A 27,890-nucleotide genomic window follows, 5' to 3' on the forward strand; every position below is an offset into this window, starting at 1 on the left:
TCAGTGTGTTTTTCATGGGCAAAAAGATGCAGGAGGAGTATTTGGAGTTCACACCCAGCCGCATAGGAGTGCATGGGGTGCAGGCCATGTGGCCACACTGCCAGGCAGTTAGGGTGCCCCATGGAGCCAGTGCTGCTCAGGGCATCCTCCTGATCCGACCAGCACCAGGCCACTGAGGCTGCCTCCGCTGGCCACTCGTGTAGGGCCTGAGCTTAGAGACACAGCACAGTGGGCAGCACGTGAGAAGGTCCAGCTGCAGGGGCAGAGCCCTTAGAGGAAGGTCAGTGCTAGGCTTGCCCCCCTGATGCTGGCTGGGCCAGGGACACTGTGGGGGTATGGGTGCACCTCCAGTTTAAAGAACACCACAGAGTCCAATCGACCGTGACAACTGGGGAAACCGAGGCCCAGAGAGGAAAAGAGGCCAGCATAGGTCCCAGAGCTGTTTTTCATTTCCCCAGAACCAGTCACACAAATAAATTGTCCGTGTGACCTGGAGGAGGGCCGATGAGGTCAGCACAGGCAGAAGAATGAACTGAACTCCTGCAGGGAGAGGTCCTGGCACTCACAGCGAGGTGGGGGTGCAGTGGGCCAGCAGGGGATAAGGGACAAACAGGCCGGCCTGGACGCAGCCATGGGCACGCAGCCCCCGGTGCAGGGGTCACAGACACACCTGCATATGGTGGCCACCAGGCCCTGTGCACACATCAACGAAACCTGGCTGCCCAGGTGGGTGTTATGGGCCCTTCCTCCCTCGGGGGCAGCACAGGGCAGGATGGAGGTGGACGCAGGCCAGCCTGCAGCCAGCCTTGATTGTAGCAGGGCGGCCTCAGCTGAGCCTCATGCCTGGACAGCACAGCTGAGCCCGGGGCCACACGCAGGAGGGCCAGGTGTGCCCGGGAGGGGATGACCAGGACCTAGGGGACAGCTGTTGGCCTCATGGCCAGGAGGTGGCTTCCCTCCCTCCTCGTGCAGAGACATGGGCTCCTGCCTAACCTCAGGCTTCCCCTCCCCCAGACCTTGGGACAGCAGGCGAGGGGGCCGCCTCAGCCTCCAGCCTCCCTGCCCTGAGCCCTCCAGCAGGCCCCAGCTCTGAAGGGGGCCCACTTGCTCTGGCTGGGAGCTGGCCAGTGGCCCAGAATTCTGAGCCCATAGTGAGAAGGTGGCCAAACCCCACACTGACCTTTCCATTACCCAGTTCTCTCAGCTGGAGCTACATGGCTGTGCGTCTCCCAGGTGACACTCCCAAATGCCAGCCAGCTTGAGGGCAGAGTGCCCCACAGCTGCCTACTGGAGAACAGAGACCCCCGGTCTGGGGCCCATGCCTTCTGCTCCAGTCTGAGGGTACACCCCTCTGTCTGCCTGTGGCTGAGGGCACTGAACCTTGCAGGCTGCCACCTTGTCACCTTGGTGGCCTCAAGAGCAGCCCTGGCATGCGCAGGAGGCAGACTGCTGGCTGGGGGCATCTAGGAAGCTGGGAAGACACAGGCCCACTCTCCTGACATGGTAGCTTCCCTAAGTCCCAGGTGGGCACAACCATGAGATCAACCATGAGACTTGCCCAGCTGTGTTCCCAGCTGGCCCTGGGGTGGAGCTCCGATCCTGGGTAGTGGTAGGCACGAGACTCACTCCTGCTGTGACCCGGGAGGCTCTGGGGGCAGGCAGGGAGGTGCCACACTGACTGACATCATCCCAGCCATTCACCGGGGAAGGGCCCTGCCCTGCCTGCAGGGCAGACCTACCACGATCCCCACCCTGACCCCAGGCAGCACCTTTGCATGTGTTGTTTCACCACACACACACACACACACACGCCCGCCTGCCCACGGAGGTGATGGAGCAAGAAGACAGGAACAAACAGGCCGTCCACAGACAGTCTTGCCTGTCTCAGGGCAGGAGTGGAGGTGCTCGACCTGGGGAAAGCCCGGCCAGGCTTGGACACCCAGGAGCGTACCCCGGTGGATGGACTGGTGGGAGGGTGGAGGGGTGAAAGTACAGAGGCTGGATGGAAGGGGAAAGGAACGAACGAGTAAACGGATGTGTGGATTGCGGAATAAGTAGGTCACTGTATGAGAGGATGGGGGCAGAGGAGTGGGTGGGTGGGTGGGTGGCTACATAGGCAGTTGGTGCGTGGGTACAAGGAGGCTGGCTGGAGGAATGAGTAAATGGACAGTTGGGCAGATGAATGAGTGGGCAGGTGGGCAAGAATGAGGCTCTGAGAACCGCTGGGAGGAGGGGCCTTGTCCCCGAGCCTTTTGGGGCACAACTGTAGACGCTGCACTCCATCAGGAAACCGAAGGCACCATCAGAGGAACTGGGGGGAGATGCTGAACCTTTCCCCGAAACCTAAGCCCACATTTTTGTTGTTGTTGTTAATCCTCACCAGAGGATTTTTTTTTCCATTGCCTTTTTAGAGAAACTAGAAGGGATGGGGGGCGGGGTGGGGGAGGAAAGGAGGGAGGAGGGAGGGAGGGAAGGAGGGAGGAAGGAGGAGAGGGAAGGAAGGAGGGAGGGGAGGGAGGGAGGGAGGGAGGGAGGGAGGGGAGGGAGGGAGGGAGGGAGAGGGAGAGAGAGAAAGAGAGAGACAATATGGGAGAGACACATCGATTGGTTGCCTCCCGACCGGGGGTGGGGTGCAAACCACAACCTTGACTGGGAATTGAACCCCCGACCTTTTGGTGCACAGGCCAACGCTCTCACCACTGAGCACGACCGGTCAGGGCCTAAGCCCACATTTGCTGTCTTCCTGCTGACCCAGACATTCCTCCTCACAGGGAGTACAGCCAAACCCTGCTCCAGAAAATCAAATTATGGGGCCTGAGTCCAATCTGGGTTGAGGCATTAGAGGAATTTCCTAAGGGTCAGGCCAGCAGGGGGAGGCAGGCAGGAGGCTTGGGCTCCGATCCTGACCTCTCACCGGCCATCTGTCAGTATACCGCCAGCTGTATCCTGTCCCCCATGAGTGGAGAGAGGGGTCTCACTGAACCTCCTTCCACACCCCACTCCCCACCCATCTGGATGGGGAGGAAGGGTGCAAGCAGGAGCAGAAGAAGAGCAGAACCCAGGTCTGGTGGTGCCGAAGCTCTCTCTGCCAGGGGGTGCCATGTCCCCTCAGCTCTGCCAGCAGGGAGACTTGCTCCCTACACCTCTGGCCTTGTGGGGGCCCATCTTTACCCTGTCGCCCCCTGCTGTGGTTACAGCCACAGGGATAGCTTCTGGTCAGCCTACAGGGACGCACACTGTGCCAAGGCTGGGGTCAAGGTTGGAACAGGAGGCCGGGGCATGAGGTTCACAAGGGTGGAGTCCTCGTCTGTCCATCCATCCATCCATCCATCCATCCATCCATCCATCCATCCCAGCCAGGACCACTGGGTCACTCATAGTCAGTGCAGGGCCTGGGCTGCCTGGACAGGAGGAGGCTGTTCTCAACCTTAAAGAAACTGCCAAGGCCGAAACCGGTTTGGCTCAGTGGATAGAGCGTCGGCCTGCGGACTGAAAGGTCCCAGGTTCGATTCCCTTCAAGGGCATGTACCTTGGTTGTGGGCACATCCCCAGTGGGGGGTGTGCGGGAGGCAGCTGGTCGATGTTTCTAACTCTCTCTCTCTCACTTCCTCTATGTAAAAAAGTCAATAAACTATATTTTTTTAAAAAAAGAAAGCAACTGCCAAAGAAAAGACAAACCGGCTTAACTTTGGGAGAATGAGACATTTCTGTACATCAAAAATAAAAGCCATGTATTTTGGTTATAGGTTTTTTTTTTAAGGCGACACCATTTACAGTAGCACATGTAGAGAAGGTTACAGATGGAAGACAACGACTCTACTTCTAGACTGTGACTTCACGGTGGGAGCTGGTGAGGGTGCGTGGAGATGCGTCACACCAGTCTCTCCACTCCTGTGCGTTTGTAATTTTCCATACTAGAAAGTAGGAGAAAAAGACATCAAGATAACCCAAAGCCAATCGACACATTGGGATCAAGTCCTTGCGGTAAAGTATCTCCTTTGTCTATAAAGTGCTCTTATAAATCAATAAAAAACACACCAAAGCCCCAACTCAAAGTAGGTAAAGGTCATAAACAAGGGACGTGGCCTGACAGAGAAGATGCGAGGAGAGCGGGAGCAAGCGCGTACACAGAAAAAAGACGGGAAGGAATTCGCCTCTGGCCGCAGCAGCTCCAGGCCCCTTGGTCCTGAGCCAATGTTCTAGGAAGGAGCACAAGCTTCTGCTACCATCAGACCCTAAGAGAGAAATGGGAAAAACAGACATCCGCCCAGCTGGCAGCCAAGTGGGTGAAGAAGCTGGGGAACTGAGCTCCCCCAGGGCCTGGGCACTGCCTGCCCAAGGGAAGCAGTAGGATTTTCAGGGAGCTGGCAGAGCCGTAATTGCATTCATCCCGGAAATTAGATTTCCCCAGCAGAGGAGGCGCGCCTACTGCATTGGACCATACACCATGGGGGGGCGGCCCCTTGGTGACCTCCTCCTGCCCCAGGACTGTCTGTCCACATGGACCCCCAGCAGTACCCATCCCATGATCACATGGAAGACAACTCCTACATGCGGGGAGACAATCTAGGGGTGTGCTTCCCAAGAGGTTCTTGCCCTGTACTTAGGGGGCGCCCTAGGTCAAGCACTGGTCAGCACCCGGGCAGGGGGGCCATTTGGCAGGTGGTCCAGAAGAACTGGGGCTGTGTGTGTGTGTGTGTGTGTGTGTGTGTGTGTGTGTTGTTGGGGGGGGGGGGGTGTGCATGATGCAGTAAGTTCAGGGTCAGATCCAGGCAGGGACACTCCTGGGGCCCAGGGAACCTGACATCGGAGGAGCTGAGAGCCTGGAGCGGGGGCGGGGCTGGGGAGTGGCCAGGAGATTGCAGGTCAGATGTAGCAATGGCAGGCAGGGGCAGGTGAGCATCCCAACTGCTGCCCCTCCTAGTGGGAGGCCAGAGCCACAGAGAGCCTGGGGAGTGACCAGGTGACTGCAGGTCAGACACAGCAATACAGGCAGGGGCAGGTGAGCATTCAGCTGCTACCCTCACCCCCACGCCCCCGGGGGTGGGAGGCCTGAGCCACAGGGAGCCACTGCCAGAACCCCCGAAGGGTCTGGCCTGAGACTCCCACTGGGACCGGTCACAGATTGCGTTCCCTGTGCCCACTGTGGCACCCCTCACGTCTCCTTGGTTCCCTGGGGCCCGCCTCTCTGTGAGGACTCGTGGGATGGAAATGCACCGCAGTCCCCCAGGCTGGGGTTCCGGGCAGCCCTCTCACTGCCCGCCCTGCACCTGACCCAGACTGCAGCTGCAGCCTTAGGCCCGAGGGCTATGCCTTTCAAGCTCCAAGTGTGGGTATGGGCAGCGAGGACCCACCCTCTCTGTGGTCCCTGCAACACCCGGCCTGGGGGCACCTCAAGGCCCCAGGGTTGGAGAGCCGGGGGCTCCAGGCAGAGAGGGCTGGGGGCTGGCAGTCACAGTCCTCTCTCCACCTGCACCAGCAGCCCACCCACTCCAGTTCCAGCCATGAGAGGGGAACTGAGGCATGAAGGAGGGGTTGAACTCCAAGGTGCCCCACTGTGTGGGATCAGCTGGCCCTCTGCCTCCTTTGCCTCCCCACCAGGCACCCAGCCTGCAAGGCACCCTGTGTGGCTCCCCCAACCCCTTCAGTAGAGCCCTGCTCACCACAGCCTTCCATCTCAGGAAGAGCAGGGCAATGTGTGTGTGGGGTGCAGATACAAAGGCCCAGGCTCAGCGACCCAACCCACTGAGGTGATCACAGGGACTGAGGCTCACAGCCAGGCTGGGACCAAACCCAGACAGACCCCGCAGCAACCAGGGCCTGGGAGCCCAGCCTCTACTGAGGGGCCAAGGGATCCGTGAGATGTTCTGACGGCCCCACCTGGCACAGCCGGGCAGCTGTCTAGCCAGGCCGAGGGCTGAAGCCTGGCAGTGCAGCCGTCACCCACACTAGCCACTGGCCTGTGCACACCAGTGCCCTCTGCCTGGAATGTCTCTTTTCCCCCCACACAGTGGACCCCCTTCTTCCAGGCCCCCTCTGTCACCATGGCAACACCCAGGCTTCTCCGGGAGGGACAGAGCCTCTTTGTGGTGGTACAAAGCCTCTTTGAGGGGCAGTGGGGTTACAGCCCCTGGGAGATGATGAGACAGGGTCCCTCAATCCCCTGCCCCCCATTACAGAGCCAAGGAAGCTGGGACAGGAGAGCCTGAGGGTTAGGGGTCCCTGGGATGAACATCGGGGCACCTGGAAGTGGCTGTCTGCTGGGGGCTGGGGGGCTTCCCGCTGTCTCCCCCGTCCTCTGACAAGCAGCGTGCTCTGCCCAGATAAATGGAAACGGCACAGGCAGCAGGGGAACTCCCACCTCCCTGGGAACCAGGCAGGGAAGTCCTGGGTGCCGGCAGGTAATAGGAGGCCTGGGACCAGGGCTGCTGAAGGGACTGCGCGCAGTGTCCGGTCCATCCCAGTTCACCGTCCCTTGATTCTCTAGCCTGGCTTCCCCCGCCGTAGAGGCCCCCATCTCTGCCTGTCTGCCCTGAGAATTCTGCCAGCCACGCTGTGTGGCCCGGAGCAGACTTGCTGCAGCCACAACCTTGCAATAGGCTTGGATAAGGGAACCTCACTGAGGCCTTGCTTGCTCCAGCGTTAGGGAGATGGGACTGAGGTCCAGGGCACAGTGACAGGGACGAAACGTGGAGTCCCCACCCCCAACCCCACCCCAGCATGTTTGTCCTGTTTGTGCCCCAGCTCCACAGTCAGGGAGGCTCACCCCAACAGAGTCCCCGCCACCCTGGAGGTGGCCCTAGCCATAGAGCCCCTCCCCATCCTAGCCCACGGGTCCCTCCCACCCTGACTGCTGCTGACCAGGCACTTGGCAGTGCCCCTGCATGTTGGGCCCCTGCCGGGCTGGCCCTCCCCAAGTGACCTCAGTCTGACCCACTGCAGCTTTGCTAAGCCCCTGGCGTGGGGGTGGGGATCACAGGCCCAGGGGGCAGCATGAGGCGGTAATGGCCCCACGACAGATTTTTCCCTTTGTGGGCAGAACCACACAGATCCCAGGGAGGGCCGCCCTGACACATTAGTGCCCCTGCAAGTCAGCAACCGTCCCCTGCACCCCGATGTTGGCCCCTGCTCCACCCACCTGGCCAGCTCTCTCAGCATTCCTGCGAGCTGCTGACACTTCCAGGCAGCTGGATGTGCCTGCAGGGACCATCAGCAGCAATATACCCAGTCAATCCTCCCATGGCTCTGGGCGGGAGGGAGGGGGGAGGGGACCCCAACATAGCCCAGGGGAGATGGGGCCTGGGGCTCAGCTGAATCACCCGCAGCCCCCAGAAGAAGGTTCTCCGGGAAGAGTGAGATGTGTGGGGAATTGGCCCTCACTCCCTCATCAGGAAACAGCACTGGGGACCCAAGCAGGGAGACTCCACGTGGCTTCACCTGCACGGCACTCACAGCTCAGTGAAAGGGACAGGGCCTACAGCAGCACCGGTGTGAGAGCCCCTCCAGCTGCTGTGGCAGAGGCAGAGTGGCCGTGGCTGCCTGATTCTGGATGGATCGGAGGTGGGCATGGCCTGGGGAGGGAGGTTCCAGGCACTTCCAGCCTTGATCCTGGCCTGCTGCATCCGAGGGCCAGGTCCCCTCTGGTCTGCTCTAGCCCACAGTCCCAAGTGGCCTCTGGCCAGCTCTGGCTCCTTGGAGGGACCCCCAGGGACAGCACTTCCCTCCGAGAAACTGAGCTGGATGCCAGCATTGCTGCTCCCCACCGCTCTCCTCCTCCTGGGAACCAGCTCTGCTGCTCTGAAGCGCTGAGTGCCCATGGCAACAAGTCCAGACACCACCAATCTCCAGCCAACAGCAGAGTCCTGCTTTTCATATGCAAATAACCCAGTGGGACTGGGCAGGGGGCTCCACCCCACCCCCACCCAGCACAGACTTTAAGCCCAGCAGTGAGTGTCCTTGTCTGGCTCCCCCAACCCACACACATATGTAATATACCACGAGAGCCTGCTGGGAACCAGGCTGGCCACAAGGAGGAAGAAACACTGCAGAGGCTTGCTGACTATTTTGGGACTTCCTCAAACTCACCTGCAGCACCTGCGTGCAGCCACCCACACAGTCATGCATACACACGCATGCATACGATCTGCTCTGTGTGGCTGCTAATGAACTTACCATAACTGCCCTAGGGAGCTGCTCCTGCCCCACCAGAAAATGGGTGGTAGGTGGCCTGGCAGTCCTTGTGAGGAGGGGAAGGTAAAACTATGGCTCCTTAGCCATCATGGCTCCTGGTGAGGACCAGAGGTCCTGGGCAGACCCCGTTACTGTCCTGAACACCAGGCAAGGCTGTCCCCGACCAAGAGGCCAGACCTGTGCCTGACAAGACAGTCTGCAGGCAGCCCCAGGCCTCTGGTCCACACTAAGGTCTGTCTGTGACAGATGGGGGTGGCTGGGCCATGGACCCTGGTCAGAAGCACCCAGCATGCACAGACCTCCTGCAGCACCCCACACCCCCGGGCAGATCTTGTGCCCTTAGGAGACCGGAGAGCCTTATGCTGAACCGTGTTTAGTGCATTTATTAGCACAGACTAGCTGGCATGTGTTCTCAGATGGCGAAAGACAGCGTTGAACAGATGCACTGAGAACAGACCTTAATGAAAAGGAACAATCATAAGTGAGGAGGTTCCTGTAGAGATTTACAGGAAAACATGGCAGAGGCAGCAAAGAGCAGGCAGGGCCGAGCAGAAAACCAGGTTATGGTGAGTTAGCAGAAAGCAAACTGGAGGCAGTCCTTCCAGACCAGCAGAAAACGATTAAAGAGCTGATAAAAGAGGGGAGACAGGCGATGTGGAAAAATGAAACCCGGGCCAAGTTTTGACATAACAGGGATTCTCTGAGGCAGAAAAAAATAGACATGGGACCCAAAGAAAAGGTCAGAAACCGCCTCACAGAGAAGGCCTCTCGCGGGGCTGTCATTGTCCAGGTCGAAGCTGAGAAAGCTGTGGACGTGTCTGTTCCCTGGGTTTTACGATTCACTCTCATTAGGCTGATATTTCCTCGGACTTCTTGAACATGTGGTGCCCACTCTGCAGTGTGGGAGGGAGGCCTGCCTAGGCTGGCGCCCCAGGCCACACCGAGGTCTGGGCTCACGTTCTCCACCAGGCTGCCCACGGCCCTGGCCATTGTCCGGATATTCATAGATGTCAGCTGCAGCATCCGCTGCCCACTCATCACCTCCCATGTTGCAGACACTCTTTTTGGTAAAAAAAAATAGCTGACAGCCTTATTAAGAACAAACCGGGAACCTCACCTCCTTAATTCGAGATCTTTAAAAGGGTTAACCTTGCCCTGACCGGTTTGGCTCAGTGGATAGAGCGTCGGCCTGCGGACTCCAGGGTCCCAGGTTCGATTCTGGTCAAGGGCATGTGCCTTGGTTGCGGGCGCATCCCCAGTGGGGGGTGTGCAGGAGGCAGCTGATTGATGTTTCTCTGTCATCGATGTTTCTAACTCTCTCTCCCTCTCTCCCTTCCTCTCTGTAAAAAATCAGTAAAATATATTTTTAAAATATTAAAAAAAAAATAAAAGGGTTAACCTAGCTCTGAGATTACCTTAAGCAGACTTCATGGTGAAGTTTCTGGATTTTCAAAGTCACGTTGCCGTTTGCATGGTGAATCTTTCCCGGGAGGCAGCAAACATGGCTCACCAGGACCCTGGACTGTGGCTTTAAGAGTCAAAAGAAGGGGCCTGGCTGGGTGGGTAAGTTGGTTAGAGTGTTGTTCCAATACACAAAGGTTGCAAGTTTGATTCCTGGTCAGAGCACATACAAAAAGCAACCAATAAATGCATAAGTAAGTGGAACAACAAATCAATGTTTCTCCCCCCCCCCGCCCCCACTTAAAAAAATCAATAAATAAAAATTTGTTTAAAAGATAAAAATTTAAGCATATAGAGCTGACCATTTAGAAACAGTGAAAAAATATATTCACATATCATACATAAACATGTATGAATCGTAGAATGGTGGCTGCCAGAGGCTGAAGGGAAGGGGAAATGGGAAGATGCTGGTCAAAGTATACAAACCGTCAGTTATAAGATGACTAAATTCTGAGGATCTAATATACAGCATGATGACTATAGTTAATAACATTGTATTATGTACAGCAGGTCTTTTTTTTTTTATTATTGATTTTTTACAGAGAGGAAGGGAGAGGGATAGAGAGCTAGAAACATCGATGAGAGAGAATCATTGACCAGCTGCCTCCTGCACACCCCCTACCAGGGATGTGCCCGCAGCCAATGTACATGCCCTTGACCGGAATCGAACCTGGGACCTTTCAGTCCGCAGACCGACGCTCTATCCATTGAGCCAAACCGGTTTCGGCCAGCACGTCTTTATTTTTATTTTTATTTTTTTTACAATGTATTGTGATTTTATTTTCACTTTTGCCAATCTTTTCCAAATTTAATTTTTTTTTCTTTTTTTTTTTTTTTCTTTATTGATTATGGTGTCACATATTTGTCCTCATCCCCCCATTCCCATCCCACCCCTCTCCCCACGCATGCCCCAATCCCCTTTGAACTTAACCGTTGGATAGGCTTATATGCATGCATACAGGTCCTTTGGTTGAACTCTCCCCCTCCCCCCACCCTCCCCCTACCCTCCCCTATCCTCCCTCTGAGGCCCGATAGTCCGATCGATGCCTCCTTGCTTCTGGTTCTGTTCTTGTTCCTCAGTCTATGTTGTTCCTCATTTCCTCTAGATGAACGAGATCAAATGTCACTAGATATATACTAATAAGAACTGAATGTGAGACGAGCAATAATATTTATGCTGACAGGCAAATGAATCAATCTGTAGCGAGCTTCCCCCTGGACCAACAGTTCTTTTGAGACCCAATTTCGATGTCCAGTAGTTCCTTATGTGTACATGTCAGCACTGACCCCTCAGCTCTGGATGGTGGACAAATGGTGGTAATGGAGGTCTGACTCCCTCTGGTTTGGTCTCGGCCGATCCCAGGGGCACGGCGTCACCTGGACTAAGGGGCACGTGGCCTCACCCATACCCAAGGGGCGCGTGGTCTCACCCGGGCCTGGGACCCAGCCTCACCCGGATGGATCCAGGGGCGCACGGCCTCACCCGGACCCAGGATCTGGCTTCACCCGTACCCAAGGACGCTTGGCCTCTCCCAGACCCAGGGGCACGTGGCCTCACCCGGGCTTAGTTGCACAAGGCCTCACCTGGATCCAGGGACACATGGTCTCTCCCGGACCCAGGGACGCTTGGCCTCTCCCAGACCCAGGGCCACTTGGGCTCACCCGGGCCTAGGTGCACGAGGCCTCATCCGGATCCAGGGACGCATGGTCTCACCTGGACCCAGGGACGCTTGGCCTCTCCCAGACCCAGGGGCACGTGGCCTCACCCGGGCCTGGGTTCACGAGGCCTCACTCGGATCCAGGGACACATGGTGTCACCCAGACCCAGGAACGTTTGGCCTCTCCCAGACCCAGGGCCACTTGGGCTCACCCGGGCCTAGGTGCACGAGGCCTCATCCGGTTCCAGGGACGCATGGTCTCACCCGGACCCAGGGACGCTTGGCCTCTCCCAGACCCAGGGCCACTTGGGCTCACCCGGGCGTAGGTGCACGAGGCCTCACCCGGATCCTGGGACACATGGTCTCACCCAGACCCAGGGATGCTTGGCCTCTCCCAGACCCAGGGCCACTTGGGCTCACCCGGGCCTAGGTGCACGAGGCCTCACCCGGATCCAGGGACACATGGTCTCACCCGGACCCAGGGACGCTTGGCCTCTCCCAGACCCAGGGCCACTTGGGCTCACCCGGGCCTAGGTGCACGAGGTCTCACCCGGATCCAGGGACACATGGTCTCACCCAGACCCAGGAACGTTAGCCAGCAGGTCTTTAATAACATCATTTTGTTCAACATCATTTCGTTATAACATTGATGAGATGCCATAGGAACTTAACTCGTTTATATAAATTAACCTGTGGTAAAATTGGTTTCATTATACGTCATTTTGCCACAGTTCCAAGAACTTACTAATAATGTTGTGAGGACTTACTGTACTTAAAAGTTGCTATGAGAGCCCTAACCAGTTTGGCTCAGTGGATAGAGTGTTGGCCTGTGGACTCAAGGGTCCCAGGTTCGATTCCAGTCAAGGGCATGTACCTTGGTTGCAGGAACATCCCCAGTAGGGGGTGTGCAGGAGGCAGCTGATTGATGTTTCTAACTCGCTCTTTCTCTCCCTTCCTCTCTGTAAAAAAATCAATAAAATATATATATTTTTTAAAAGTTGCTATGAGAGAAGAACTTCAATGTTCTCACTGTAACAACAACAGAACAATAGTAATAATGTGAGGTGAAGGGATGGGTTAACGAATCTTATTGTTGTAAACATTTCACAATATATATATGTATCAAATCGTCACATTATATACCATAAACTTACACAGTATTATATGTTAATTACATCTCAACAAAGCTGGAAATAAAAATATGGGTTATAGCTAAAGCTGTTCTCAGAGGTAAATTCATAGCCTTAATTACTTTTGTAATTAAAAAATAAAAAATTAATATGGATAAATCTAAAATAAATGAGCACACAGGCATCTAAGTCCCCAAACCAAGATTCTCATTGAAATAACCAATGCATCTCTCACTGACTACCTTTCATATGCCAGAAATGGAAAAAATTCTAATAGAGAAAATTAACCTATGAACCTAGCAGGACTGAAGGAAGACAGACAAAGTTAATCTCTGAACCTAGCTAGGATCACAATGTGAAGTTACTGCTATGCCTCCCTAAGCTCTTAAGCCTCTGTACGAACAAGGCAGACACAACAACAAATCTAACGTTTCACCTGCTGCCTCAAATGGAACTGGAGGCGCAGGTGGGCGGGGACAGCCATCACCTCATCTTCTACTGAATTACAGGCCAGAGCTGAGTGGCAACCAGCACAGCACCTGGCATGCAGCAGTGCTCAATTAATTTCTGCTGCATGAAGGAAGAAAGGATGAGCAGCTGCAGTATAGTGCCCAGGTGAACAGAGCCCTGTGACTCCCATGCCTGGGCTGCCCTGCAGAGTCAGAGCATGTGCTGTATACGGAGGCCAATTTTTGCAAGAAACTGGAGAAATGTCAGGAGATGGGCTGCCTTGGGGCTCCTGAGGGCTCAGAGGGACACTCACTTGAAGAGAGTGCCTCTGTGTCTAGAATGGCACGAGGGGGCAGTGGGCACGGAGACCTCACCCAGGCAGAGCCTGCTGATGCTGAAGGTGGGTGTGGCGAGGAGTGAGGCTGGTGGTATCACAGGGACCGGGTATGGCCTTTATCCTGAAGGTGATGGGGAAGCATCTCTAGGGGGGTGTTGGGGCAAGAGAACCAGACCCAGCTCAGGAGCTTCCCCTGCCCTGGCCAAAGCAGCCCCACCACCAGCTTCAGGGGAGGGGATGGCAGACACTCTTCACTCCCACCCAGCTCCCTTCCCCTGCCCAAGGCTGCTGTCTTCAGACTCCATGTATCTGGCCTGAGGTTCACTCCTCTTGCCCACCAGTTGGTGGCGACAGAGGGAGGAGTCTGAGCTAACGGAGCAGAACAGGTTGGGTCAGGGTAGGGGAGGATAACCAGGAGCAAGAGGACATGTCAGCCTGCATGCTGGGCCCAGGGTTCCTCCAGGGTACGCAGCTACTGCCTTTGTCACAGGTCACAGATGGCCTCCTTCCCCGCACTGCACCCTGGGGCATCATACACCTCCACCGCTAGCAACACTAAACCTCTGGAAGTCCTGGTTCTGCAAAGACAAAGTCTGCAAGCATAAAGGCTTGATTAAAAATTAACGAATGCCCCTGTTAAAACGATTTGGCAAATAAACGTCTGGAATTATTTCTTCAAATGTTCTGAATTAGCCTCATCACGAACAATAGGTTTCTGCAGACAACAAAGGCCAGAGAACTGTTACCAGGAAGATGAAAATGGAAGATGTGCCCTAACCGGTTTGGCTCAGTGGATAGAACGTCAGCCTGTGGACTGAAGGGTCCCGGGTTCGATTCCGGTCAACGGGCACACCCCGTGCAGGAGGCATCCAATCAATGAGTCTCTCTCATTGATGTTTCTAACTCTCTATTCCTCTCCCTTTCTCTCTGTTAAAAAAAAAAAAAAAGGAAGATGTACTTGTCTGGGGCAGGCCTGGGAGTAACCCCCCTCCCCCACCACCACTCTGCTTGTTGAGCCTCAGTTTCCCCATCATAATCTCTCACACCCATGCTGGGAGGCTCAAGAGGCAAGGTGGTCTTGGTCTCACCCAAGTCCCTGGACCCAGCTGGGCCTGAGGCTGTGGTGGGGAGGGGGCAGGGAATAGCCAGGTGGTCAGAGGAGCGGCGTGGTAGGGCCAGCAGAGTGAAGGGCACCCACTCTCTTGTGTTGGCAAAGCATCAACACAGAAGATGCTGGTGAGGGGAAGCGGAGTCCCAACCCCAGCAGCTTAAACTTGCACATGCAGAAACCACCCCCCCGGCCCCCACCCCCAGGAGCCTAGGAAGGACTGCCAGTGCCAGGATGCAGGGGTGTGACAGCAATTTTTTTTTTCCCTTTTCTGGTTTTTTTTTCTACATTTTCTATAGACAAGCACATATTGGTTTATAATTTATTAAAAAGGCTCTGGTGCCACTGTCGTTGAGCGTCTGTGGGTTGGTCCTGTGGCCTCTCCCTGGCTCTCAGCCCCTCAGGGGAGCCTGGCCCAGGGGATGTAGGAGGCACCTCCCTAGCATCACTGAGGCCATGGCCTTGACCCAGGGCCTAGGGTGAGAGGTGATTGGGGGGTAGGGGGGAGGCAGGGGTGTGTGACAAGAGGTGACAGGAGATGATTTGTGAAGGGTGGGCCTTGCCGGGGCTGAGACCCCTCCACCTATGCCATCCCAGACTCTTCAGTGACCGAGGCCTCCTCAGGACACATCTCCCCATCTATAAACTTGGCACCACCACCCCCACACACCCCACTCCCCATCCCCGATCTGGGGCTTAGATCCCACAGGCCAGGAAAGGCCACAGGGGCACCTTTCCCTCCAGGGCACAGAGCAAAAGCCTCCCCCTACCCCCAGGATAGGTTTGGCAGCATCTCCACAGCCTCATTATCTCACAAAATGCAGAGAGCAGCAAGTACATTCAGACGAGTGAATGGCCTAATTAGGTTTTCAGGAGAGTGAAATATTTTGAAAAGAAAAAGTTTAACTAAAGGCATATTCGAAATACCAAACTCATCAACTGCAAACATCAACCTGGCAAGATGCGCCATGGGGGTGGGGTGCCTCTGGCTTCCCCCACCGGGATGCCCTCTCCGTGGGCGAGAGAAACAGAGCTGATGACTCCCGGGGCTCCGGCTGAGAGTCATGCTGGGCAGGGCACCCAAGGGCCTGGGGGAACGGAGGCCCCTCAGCAGCCTGATGGTCTAGGGGGCTTCTCGGGCAGCTCCCCCAAGGACAGTACAAGAAGGGGACAAAGCAGAACAAGTCCAGGGAAGAGCCCAAAGCTGACTCTGGCCAGAGTGACAGCGAGAGGCCCCAGGGGAGGCCATAAGAGAAGAGCAGAGGGGCAGGGGGGGCTCTGGGAGGAGCGTGATGGGGCTGGGGGGTGAGGGTAAACACACCACAACAGCCACTGAGGGCTTGCAGGGGCTGCCTGGCCTCACTAAGCTGGCCCCACTGCACCCCCCACGCCACGGGCTGTGAATCACCCTGAGCGAGGGATGGTGCAGCCGGAAGCTGGCATGGCACTCACATCACAACCGCAGTGGCCGGCACGGAGCCCTTCCTGCGGCCTGTGGGGCAAGCAGAGCCAGGGTCCGAACCCAAGTCCTGGCGCATAAGTGTCCTTCCTTCTGCCTCCCCTGAGATGCATGGGTTCTGGGGGTGGAAAGGGACCTGGGGCTGTGGTGTTGGCTCCTGTTCCTCACATCGAGCCTGTTAGGACTGATCAAATAATTGAATCGATACCCCCTCCCCTGGGAAACGGACCTTTAAATAATTTTAGGTCTGACATTCCCTTTCGCTTAGACCACATTCCATTTGCTAAGACCAGTAACTTTCCCCTCCAGACTTGCCCAGGATCTGGACCCACCCAGAGAATTCCCCACTGAAAAAGCCCGCCTGGAGTCCTTTAAAATATCTGACTCCCCTTCCCTGGGGGGCAGGCACCATTTTGAGGCTCAGCCTATCTGGTCTCGCCAGATGACCTAATAAATTTATAATTCTTTTTTTTTTTAATATATTTTATTGATTCTTTACAGAGAGGAAGGGAGAGGAATTGAGAGCTAGAAACATCGATGAGAGAGAAACATCGATCTGCTGCCTCCTGCACACCCCCTACTGGGGATGTGCCCGCAACCAAGGTACATGCCCTTGACCGGAATCGAACCTGGGACCTTCCAGTCCGCAGACCGACGCTCTATCCACTGAGCCAAACCGGTTTCGGCAAATTTATAATTCTTTACCACTTTCAGCCTCATGCGTTCCTCCTTCGGCGACTCTAACAGAGCCCACCTGGGGAATGACCCACAAGTCCAATCACTGAGGCCCCTGGATGCCTGGCTTAGGACAGCCCACAGGGGAGAGGGCAGCTGGCCGGCCTGAACCAGGCTTTCCAGCCATGAGGGCAAGATCCTTGCGTGGCAGGCAGACTGGCTGGTCACCACAAGCCTACCAGCCCCTGAGGCTGAGACACAAACAGGATACGTGAGCCTCTGGCCAGGTGGTGCCACCCACTGCGGGCATGCGGATGCCAGGCTCATGACCCTTGAGAAAGAGGCCAGTTCACTCCCCCAGCATGACAAAGCCGCCTGGGTAAGGGCTGTCCCTGGCCATAGGTAGCACATAGCATTCAAAGCCTGGATGTCCACAAAGGGACCCGGTCACCTGTGGGGTTTCTGAGGGGGCCCCACCATGGCAGGGACCTGTTCTCAGTAATGAAGGGTGCTCAGAGGGGCTTCGAGCCCAAGACACAGGGAAAACAGAGCAGGCACGATGTGTATGGGACAGCACGTGACACAAACCCACAGAGGGAGGGCCAGCGGGCTCCAGCAGTGCGAGCCTGTGATTCCAACGAGGGGGGAGGTCCCAACAGAGTGGACCCAACATGTCCCTGTAGGTAAACACACAGAGGGATGGGCTTCTGAGAACAAGGGCTGGTCACCGGAGGCCCTGACCGGATCTTAACGATCCACTGGGCTCTGGCCAAGGGCACCACAAACCCAAGGACACATGATGTGACATTTCCAATTTCTGGTGACAGAAAACATTAGTCAAGACACAGTTCAGAAGCCCGAGCCGGTTTGGCTCAGTGGATAGAGTGTTGGCCTGCAGACCAAAGGGTCCCGGGTTCGATTCCAGTCAAGGGCATGTACCTTGGTTGCAGGCTCCTCTCCGGCCCAGGCCCTGGTCGGGGCTGCAGGAGGCAACCAGTTGATAATGTTTCTCTCACATCGATGTTTCTCTCTGTCTTTCTCTCTCTCTTCGACTCTCCCTAAAAATCAATGGAAAAATATCCTCGGGTGAGGATTAACCACAACAACAACAACAAGACCCCGTTCAGCACACTCCCCCTCCCCAGAGCACGCCTGCGCCTTCCCCTTCTCCTTCTTCTTCCCCCAAATTCGTGCATCTCCTAAACTCTAAGGGATCCCACAAGACTTGCAACCAGGGGAGCAATGGGCAGCAGCAGCTCTTCCCAGGCTAGCCCCCTGAACCTGTCCCCAAGGCCCCCTTTTCTGATGCTCCAGCGATCCGAGAGCAGCCTGCCTTGGCTCACTTCTTCCCCATAATGTTTCTAGAGAGCTACAGCCGCCCTACTGCTCTTTCTTGTTGCTTCTTCTACCCTCAGCCCTTCCTTGTTCTGCTGTCCCCAGCCTTAACAAACATACTTTCAAAATAAATTTAAAAGAAACAGTTCAGATACAACCGTATAAAAAAAAGTTAAATCCGCCCTGGCTGGTTTGGCTTAATGGATAGAGCGTTGGCCTGCGGACTGAAGGGTCCCGGGTTCGATTCCGGCCAAGGGCACATGCCTGGGTTGGGCTTGATCCCCAGGAGGGGGCATGCAGGAGTCAGCCAATCAATGATTTTCTCTCATCATTGGTGTTTCTAATCTCTCTCTCCCTCTCCCTTCCTCTCTAAAATCAATTTTTAAAAAATATTTTAAAAAAAGTTAAATCCTCACCTCACATTTATGACAAAGTAAATTCTAGATGAACGAAATCTTGAGTGAAAAAACACTAAGCTAGAAATACCCACAGGAAAAGATCCACGTGAATTTATCTGGCTACATGCTAGGGAGGACAATGCATGGAACAATGGAATAAGTAAAAAGGAAAAAAACTCGGCAGGTTTCACCACAAAATACGAAAAATTTCTGAATATGTAAACCATCACAAACAAAAATTAAAAGGCTGAAAAAAACTTGCAGCAGGCAGGCAGACAAGGGGAGAATTCATTCCGTAATGCGTCAAGACTCATACCAATGGCTAAGGAACACATCAAAACCTCAAGAAACCCTGGCTAGGGGCCAGTGGTCACAGAAGTGCAGCCTCGCTCAACCACAAAAGCCGAGCTGAGCCCTAGCCAGTTTGGTTCAGTGGTTAGAGCATCAGCCTGAGGACTGAAGGGTCTCAGGTTTGATTCCGGTCAAGGGCACGTACTTCGGTTGCAGGTTCGATTCCCTGGCCCCAGCTGGGGCACGTGCAGGAGGCAACCAATCGTTGTGTTTCTCTCACATCAATGTTTCTCTCTGTCTTGTCCCCTCACTTCCACTCTCTGAAAATCAGTGAGGGTGGGGGGAGGGGAAATAAAAGGCCGACCTGAGGGTGGCCTCGGAGAGGAGGTACCAGTGCTGACATGGCTGCAGTGAAGAACACACATGTCCCTCAGGACACATCTTGCCTAGGCCTGGCATCACCATCACCCTCTATACCACCTTCCAGCTCCTTTAAAAAAAAAAAAAAAAAAGCAAGCTCTAGCCGGCTTGGCGCAGTGGATAGAGCATCAGCCTGGGGACTGAAGGGTCCCAGTTTCGATTCCGGCCAAGGGCACATGCTTGGGTTATGGGCTCGATGCCCAGTAGGGGGCGTGCAGGAGGCAGCCAATTAATGATTCTCTCTCACCATTGATGTTTCTATCTCTCCTCCCCCTTCCTCTCTGAAATCAATAAAGAAATATATATTTTTTTTAAGTTAAAAAAAGAGACCCACCTCAGAACAAGGAGCTCACAGACTGAAAGTGAAAGGATGGAAAATTATCTTCTAGGCAAATGGAAATGAAAAAAATAATAACAAATAAGATATATATATATATATAATTTATTTGTTATTTTTATATAGATATATACTAGAGGCCCAGTGCATGAAATTCATGCATGGGGGAGGAGGGTGTCCCTCAGCCCAGCCTGCATCCTCTCCAATCTGGGACCCCCTCGGGGGATGTCCGACTGCCGGTTTAGGCCCAATCGGCAGTTGGACATCCCCCTCACAATCCTGGACTGCTGGCTCCTAACCACTTGCCTGCCTGCCTGCCTGATTGCCCCTAACCACTCTGCCTGCCAGCCTGATAGCCCCCTAACCGCTCCCCTGCTGGCCTGATTGATGCCTAACTGCTCCCCTGCCGGCATGATCGTCCCCAACTGCCTTCCCCTGCAGGGCTGAGGGGACTGGGGGACTCTGGATGGATAAGGCGGGGCTGAGGGGACTGGGCGCCACCATCTTGAGGCTGTGGGTGCCGCCATATTGTGAAGGCATGGCAGCAATTAGCATATTCCCTCTTTATTGGCTGTGGGCTCCACCATCTTGTGAGGGTGTGATGGTCAATTAGCATATTCCATCTTTATTAGGTAGGATTTCAGAGAGGAAGGGAGATGGAAACATCAATGGTGAGAGAGAATCATTGATCGGCTGCCTCCTATATGCCCCCTACTAGGGATTGAGCTTGCAACCTGGGCATGTGCCCTGAATGGGAATCGAACCATGACCTCCTGGTTCATAGGTCGATGCTCAACTACTGAGCCACACCAGCTCGGCAGCCTGAGCTTCTTTAACCCAATTCAGAGCCCCTGCAAGGCCTACCAGTCCAGCCACCGAGATGTTTGGCTGGACCTTAGTCCTCCCACGCAGCCAGGTAGCTGTGGATGCCTGGCTCCCACCAGCCCAGCTGTGAGCCTCCAACAACTGAGGTTCTGGGGAAGAGACAAGAAAAGAGGGGGGTTCCTCGCACCTCTCCTCCGTCGCACAGCCCTTAGCACAGGACACTCAGGCATCTGGAGATCCAAGGGCTCTCGGCACCCCCTGAGCACTGACTGGGCCAGGCCCTCCACACTGGACACTCAGTGACGCTGAGGATCCACAGAGCTGGTCGGCTGAGCCTCCTACAGAGACGGCACCCGGTGGGTCGGGGGCAGATCACTGGGCTGGGGACTGGGAGCCTGTATTGGACGGAGAAGAGTGACTGGGCGCATTCTTACCAGCCACCACCACGCTATGAAAGCCGCCACCGCAGTAAACTCTGGCAGCCTGGGGTGCCAGCAGGGCACACCTTGCACCATTCAGAGGGTCCTCGGGGAGACAGGGACCACTCAGCCTCCTGCTACACTTACCGGCACCATGCCCATCCCACTGGAGCTGTGATTTACAGAGAAACCCACAAAACAGATACCGCCCAAGGCCTTGGGCCCGCACATGTCATCAGACTATTCAGGGCACTGTCGTCCGTGGCAGCTTTCGCTCTACAGCGCAGACCAGTGTGGCTGTGAGTGGCAGACCTACGGCCGGCAGAACTGAAACATTTCCTCTCTGGGCCCGGCAAAGCCTGCTGCTTGGCCTTGGTGCCCTCCTCCTGGCACTCTGGCCTGTGGGCCCACTGCCTGTCCGCAGCGGGCGGCTTTAGTCTCCCCTGGCACCAGGGACCACCCTGAGCTAAGAGCAGAGCGGGGCGGGCTGTGCCAATGTCAGACACGGCCGTGGCAGACGTCCACGTGAAGGTGGTGCAGAACAGCCCAGCTAACGTCCTGGTCAGCTGGCCCGAATGCAGGCTCATCCCTCAAGCCAGATGTCAAATGGTGGCTGCTGTCCACACTCACGCCATCAGTGAATCCAGGCAGGGGGCCCCAGGTCCAGTCCAGGGTGCTATGCCCACCCAGCGAGAGGCTGACTGGAAGCACACACCACTCAGAGCCACGGTCCATCCCTGTGGACCACACTGACCCAGCCCACCAGGACACTCTGCTGTCCTGTGTGAGATGTGCCCAGGCCAAGCCCGGGTCACCTACCTGTCTCACGGGGAGATCAGCATGTCCCGACACCCATCCTGCCGACTCCAGCTCCTGCAGGGAAACCAGAGGGCACCTCGTGAGGCCCACCCGCCAGGCTAAGTCTCTTCTGGATGTGGCCAGTCTCCTGGCTGGGCACTGTCATCCCTGATCCCGAGGTCATCTATGGAGCTTCTGACATGCACAGTTGTGAGCACTCTTGTCCCCACTCGACTGGGGCCGTCACATCTGCAGTGGGCACTGGAATACCATGGTCCCTGTGTTCCTAACGCTGTGACGATTCTTCAAAAGTGTGACTGTTGGGTTGTGAGCTGATGATAACATCTGTCCCCCTTCCAGAAGGCGGGGTGTGCTTGGTTGTGTTAAAGGCCCGGAAAGGAGAACTCCCTCACCAGTGTCCAGCCCATGCAGGGTGTCACGACCCGCCGCCCAGGGCTCTGTCCCCACCCCCTGCTGGGCCCTACTCCCCCTGCCTGTCCTGAGGCTCCCTCAGGCCAACCCAGCTCCCTGGTCTCTGGGCCCCAAGGACTGGAGCTATGGCCCAGCGCCCTTCACATGCTGCAGAAGTGGGGACGGAGGACCCACGTGGCCTTCTGTCTTGACCAACAACCTGGGAAAACATTCCCCCTCATATCAAGCCTGGAGATGTTGCCAGAGAGTGTCTGTGTCATGAAAAAAGAAAGCCAGGGTGGCAGAGACAGGCAGGGAGGGTCTGGATCCCAGAGGGGAGGCTATCTCCTGGGAGGCGTGATTGAGATCAGAAACTCTCTCCCTCACTCCACGGTATCTTCCAGATTGTTCCACCTATGTCCAATCTTCCTTTGTGGACGTGGCCCATGTGGGGCCTGGAGGGTGGGCCTCCCTCCTCACTGCAGCCCCTTCATCAAAGGTAGGGTCTTCAAGTCAGGGAGGATCATGGGGCCTGAGGCAGGGGAGCACGGGGACCCAAGCTGGGCACGCACATGCATGTGAAGACACGAGCTTGTGCACCAAGGAAGGGAGGCGTGGTCAGGAGTCCACCTGCCCACTGATGCCCTCCTGCTCACAGCCCAGGTGCTGCTGCTCCTGTCCCTAGGTCTGAGGCTCAAGGATCAGCTTTTGCTCAGAATGTGACATTTCTGGGACACCTCAGTTTTGGGCTTAAATGTTCATATATAGAGCTTGTCCCAGAGAACTGCATACCTTTTTTATTTATTTATTCAGGCCTGAAAACCATCAGCCTCACCCTAGCCGGTTTGGCTCAGTGGATAGAGCATCGGACTGAAGGGTCCTGGGTTCGATTCTGGTCAAGGGCACATACCTCGGTTGCAGCCTCAATCCCTGGCCCTGGTCCAGGCGTGTGTGGGAGGCAACCAATCGATGTTTCTCTCTCTGTGTCCCTCCCACTCCCTTCCAGTCTCTCTAAAAATCACTGGGCCGAAACCGGTTTGGCTCAGTGGATAGAGCATCGGTCTGCGGACTGAAAGGTCCCAGGTTCGATTCCGGTCAAGGGCATGTACCTTGGTTTCGGGCACATCCCTGGTGGGGGGTGTGCAGGAGGCAGCTGGTTGGTATTTCTCTCTCATCGATGTCTCTAGCTCTCTATCCCTCTCCCTTACTCTCTGTAAAAAATCAATAAAATATATTTTTTTAAAATCTTTAAAAATAAAAATCATTGGGAAAATATCCTCAGGTGAGGATTAACAAACAAACAAACAAACCACCAGCCTCTCCCCAGCACTGGCTTCATGAGAAGCCTCTTTTTTTTAATGGTGGAGGTTTTATTATTTTATTTTATTCTTTTTTTTTTCTTGATTTCAGAGAGGAAGGGAGAGGGGGAGACAGACAGAAACATCAATGATGAGAATCATTGATTGGCTGCCTCTTGCATGCCCCCTCCTGGGGATCGAGGCCACAACCTGGGCATGTGCCCTTGACCAGAATCAAACCCGGGACGCTTCAGTCTGCAGGCCAACGCTCTATTCAATGATGAGCAGTCTCTTTAAATGCTGGCTGTGCACTATCACCACGTAGACGCTCACTCGACACCTTGGGCCGACCCAATACCCCATTTTACAGACGGGGAAACTGGGTCTGGGCAAGGTAGCACTGGGCCAGCACCTCAGGAGGTTTTCCTGCCCCCAGGACTCCCACAACTCACCCACTGAGCTGGGAATGTGCGGTCACAAGTAGAACGTGCTCCTTTTCATGGGGCTCCTGCCAGGCCATGAACTCCACAAACACAGAGGAGACCAAGCAGTAAACACTAGTGTGGGGGTGGGAACGTCTGCAGGGCTGTGCGGGGGAGGGAGTCCAAGGAAGGGTTTCCCACGGTGGAGGGTGGAAGCAGAGGGAGCGGGAGGGTAGGGGGAGGCGTGGGTGTCCACTCCCAGGGCATCCTTGTCACAGCAGCGCTGTATCGGTCGGGGCGGGGCAGAGCCTAAACAGGAGTCCCAGGGCCGTGGACGGATGGACAAACAGATGAACAGACTTGAGATATGAAGGTAGAACCAGGGATGGGATTTGTGATGTGAGGGCAGGGGGTACCTGTCATGGGGAGCCCTTCTCATCACCCCCTCAGAACTGGTCTGCAGGTTCTGGGGTCACCTGCCAGGCCAAGGACCCTCTACCAAGAACCTCAAGGTCAAGGGAGTCACCACACCCCTTATCAGACCCACCCCAGCCTTGGAAAGGCCTGCTGTGTCTCCAGCTGAGGCAGAAGCCCAGCCCAGCCTTCAAGGGCCAGCCACCAGGCCAGAACAGCAAGCTTATGGACCCGCAGACATCTGACAACGAGACAGTTCCCGTGGGCACAAACCGAGTCCAGAGGAGGGCTGGGAGGGCTGGGCAGGTGACCTGGGGCCACAGTGGGTAGTGAGGAGCTCAGGTGAGGGTCCAGCAGGCCTGTGGGAGAGCCCGCTTTGCACCAGAGCCTCCGGCTGCACCACAGCAAATCCTGATGAGCTCTTCCAAGCCGCTTGTCAATCTGGTAACTCGGTGCATCATGAAAAGGCACCCACTTTGGCTGCACCCTTTCATTGTATAGCTGAGGGCACTGAGGCACAGAGGCACAGCCCCGCCCTGAGTGGCTGGTTCGGAGTCCCTGCCTGGAACCCTCGTGATGGCAGGGCCAGCCTATGGAAGCAGGGCGGTGCCTGGGGCATTCACCTGAAGGAGTCCTCACTCTCAGCGCTGTGCAGGTGCAGGGGCCGTCCCTTACTGCCCTTGCCCAAGACGGTGCTCAGCCACCTGCCATCCAGACCCTGGGTCTCCTCTGCCGGCACCTAAGGTGGTGAGGGGCTCTGAGGGGTAGCAAGGGGCTTGTCCCAGGGATCCTTGCTCCTCTCCAGCCCCGCACCCAGAACAGGCAACCTAGAGAACGCAGGGCTCTGGTCTCCCTACAGGGTGCCTCGGGAGGGGTCCTGGGTGGAGCCAGTCTTGCCTGGCATGGTGGTCCCTGGTGCCCTCTGGTGGCCGCACTGAGCGTGCTGCTGCTTTGCTCTAGACCAGGGGTGGGGACTGTCCAGCCCTGGGCAGTACAGGGCCTGAGAAATCATTTGGTCTGGCCCTCCCAAGGCATTAGGGGTGAGTTAATTAAACGTCTGACCAAATATAGCAGGCGAATTTTTAAGCTGATAATTTTGTATGGCCCTCGATTGATGTTATAAATATTCCAATGGCCATTGGCAGAAAAAAGGTTCCCCACCCGTGCGCTAGAGGCTGCTGGCCCCTCTGGGTCCACTGGGGCGGGGGGGGGAGGAACGCCTATGACGGACGCAGGGTGGGGGGAGGGGAAAGGGGAGCCATGTAGGGGAGGTCGTTGTCCACCAGCACAGGGCTCATCTTCTGACCTGTGAAGTAGGTCACGATGTGCTGCCCTTTCCAGTTGGGAAGGCCCATGAAAGGATTCCTGACCCCAGGTCCCCCCTCTGGCTACTCTCTAATTCAGGGGCTCCTGCAGAGTGGCCCTACACCTCATCCTAATCTTGACGGAAGCTGCAGCTAAAGAACACCTGTCTTCCCCCCATTTGAGCCATTACTGGGGAAGTTCCCAGAACCCCTTGTGCCCTCCAACCCTCCTCCCTGTATCCCACATTGCTTGCCCCCAACACAAACAGGAAAGGAGATGCAAAGGAACCCCTAGATTAGGAAGAGACCTGAGGGGCTACCTCTGGAGGGGGCACTACAGTCCAGATGTGACAGGGGAATGGGGCCAGCTCTGACTTAGTAGGACTGAAGGCTGAGGGCTTGAGCCAGTTCATCCAGGAGGGACTTGGTCATCAGATACCAGTGTCTTGCGGAAAAGCGAGTGAGGAAGAGCAGGGTGGGGCTGGCCTGGCTGTACTCCCATGACCCTCCTCCCCAGGCCAGATGAGAGTCCCCGGCAAAAAGGAATGCTATGTGCCCAGCTCTATGCTAGATGCTGGCAGACCACAGACTTGCAGGGGCAACAGGGGACAGACACGGTACAGCAGATGGAAGACAGCAAGGCTGGGAGAAAGCATGCCTTCTGGATTCACGGCCACACACGCTGTGGCCAAACTCAAGGCCTGGACCACCTGCTCGGGAACTGAAAGGCCATGGGCTTTCACTGTCCCCTGTGTCCAGCCCCGTCCCAGAGATACACCGAGCACAGGGCAGGCAGAATGTGCTCAGGGCAGGCAGACCTCGGGTGGCAGCCTGGATCTGGGAGTGGAGGCAGGAAGTGTAGGGGCTCAGATCGTGCCCCTGGTGCCGGCTTTATGGGGCAGGTTCCCCCCATAGGCACTAAGCTGCTCCTCCCCTGAGCACCTGAATGTGTAAGTCCTGACCTGGTGTGTGCCCTGCACAGTAACATGATAAGGGGAAGGGGCGTGAGCAAGAGGTTACAGTCTATCCTAAACGATCAAACCCCATGGAGCAGGTGCTTCTCTTTCATGTTAGAAACAAACATGTTTGGATCTAAACTGCATCGGAACCAAAGCAATACACTCTGCATAGGTTAGAAACGGTGACTGGTCATAAGTCCCCGATATTTAATCATTTAAAGATTAAAATGGAAGGCTGGGAATGCCAGGTTGCCTGTCCGAGGCGACACCTCAGCGAACCCGGGCTGGGTAGCATTCTGAGTGGACAGGACGCGGTTCTGCTCGTGGCCCCGGGGTCCCACCGAGGTGGCGCAGGGGGGGGATGAAGGTGGGAGGTAGGGGGCGGGCCCAGGTCGGGGCACCACTCGTGAACCCAGGACAGCGTCCCCGCCCCCTCCCTCTGGTCCTCTAGGCGGCGGAAGCAACGGGATGCGGAGACACCCCCTTGGCCCCCGACGAGCCCCAGCGCTTCCCAGCGGCGCACCGCCCCCAGGAAACTTCCCTGTCCCCGTAGCCCCTCCGGCGGTTGTAAAGTTTCCGTGGATGCACAGCCCTGGCTACGGGGCGCCCGGCGTCGTGCAGTACAGGGAGGGGCCCAGGCCAGTCGGGGGCAGGGCCCGGAGGCCACGCACAAAGGGACCTGTCCCCGCCAGTCGAGGGTCTCGCACACCGTGGCGCAGAGGATGTGCGGGTGGGGTGGAGCTGGGTTCCGATCCCCAGCCCCGACCCCGTCCAGACTTGGACTCCCAGCCAAAGACCCCGCCCCGACCCAGCCCCGGCCGGGCCCTCACCTACAGCTCCAACCTCGGGCTCCCTGCGGACCCCGCCCTCCGGCCCAGCCTACCTGAAGCTCGGCGTGGGCGGCTCCGCAGCACGGCCCCCGCCCCCAGGCGAGTGTCCCCAGGTCCCTGAGCGTGCGGGACGCGGCGTCCCCAGGGCGTACGGCAAGGGACCGTTCGCAGGGCCCAGAGTTGGGTGCGTGAGGGGGCTGACCCTCCTGGCCCAGCGATCAGCCCCCGGGACAGCCCGCGCGCCCCTCGCGTGGCCCGTGCGCAAAGCGGCCCTAGCCAGCGGCTCTCCACCCCGCCCCATCCGCCCGCAAATTTTCCCATTGGTCAGGAGGCCCGGCGCGGCCCAGCAACCGGCGTCGATTGGCCAGGCTCGGGAAGACGCCAGCTTGCCATTGGGCCATCTTAATGTCCGTCCCGACCGAGACCGGTCCCCTTGTAGAGCGGCGAAGGCCCGGCACCTGCCGGGACCGCGGCTGCGGTGGCGGTCGGGGCCGCGAGGCCGTTCCCTCCCTCCCTCCTTCGAGGGCGTCCCCGGACCGTCCGGCCCCGAGCAGGAGCTGGAAGGACTAACGCCCCCTCCCCGGATTCCGGCCGCGTTGTCCCCATCACCACCCCCACTTCGTAGGTATTCTTCACTAGCACCTGCTGTTTGCCAAGCGCTTCTCCTGTCCACATCGAATTGTGGTCCTCACACACCCCGCGGGGGAGAGTTCTGCTGCCATCCCCGTTTGCAGGTTGGGAAACAGACTCAGAAAAGTTCTCACTTGCTATAGGCCACCGGGCCTCAAACTCAGTCCGTCTGATCCCTGGGCCCTGGGGCTCCCCCCGCCTTCATCTCTCCAGGGTTCCCACAGCAAAGGCAGGGAGCAGGCTTAGGAGAGGCTGTCCTGGGTGATGTCCTGCAGGGTTTCCAGGGCAGGAGGGGACCCCCTCGCTGAGCAAGGGGTTTTCTTCTACTATC

General features: G+C 56.5%; 1 long non-coding RNA gene across 1 annotated transcript; it reads right to left on the bottom strand.

Moving 5' to 3' along the window:
- Window positions 1-3,754: 3,754 nt before the first annotated feature.
- On the bottom strand, window positions 3,755-27,182 carry LOC129148141 (uncharacterized). Its single transcript, XR_008555323.1, has 3 exons — window positions 26,983-27,182; window positions 21,313-21,366; window positions 3,755-3,914 (listed from the first exon to the last, which is right to left on the bottom strand). It is a non-coding gene; the product is annotated as an uncharacterized LOC129148141 (long non-coding RNA).
- Window positions 27,183-27,890: the final 708 nt, after the last annotated feature.

Source organism: Eptesicus fuscus, chromosome 23 (assembly GCF_027574615.1).
Source record: "Eptesicus fuscus isolate TK198812 chromosome 23, DD_ASM_mEF_20220401, whole genome shotgun sequence".
Taxonomy (NCBI): domain Eukaryota; kingdom Metazoa; phylum Chordata; class Mammalia; order Chiroptera; family Vespertilionidae; genus Eptesicus; species Eptesicus fuscus.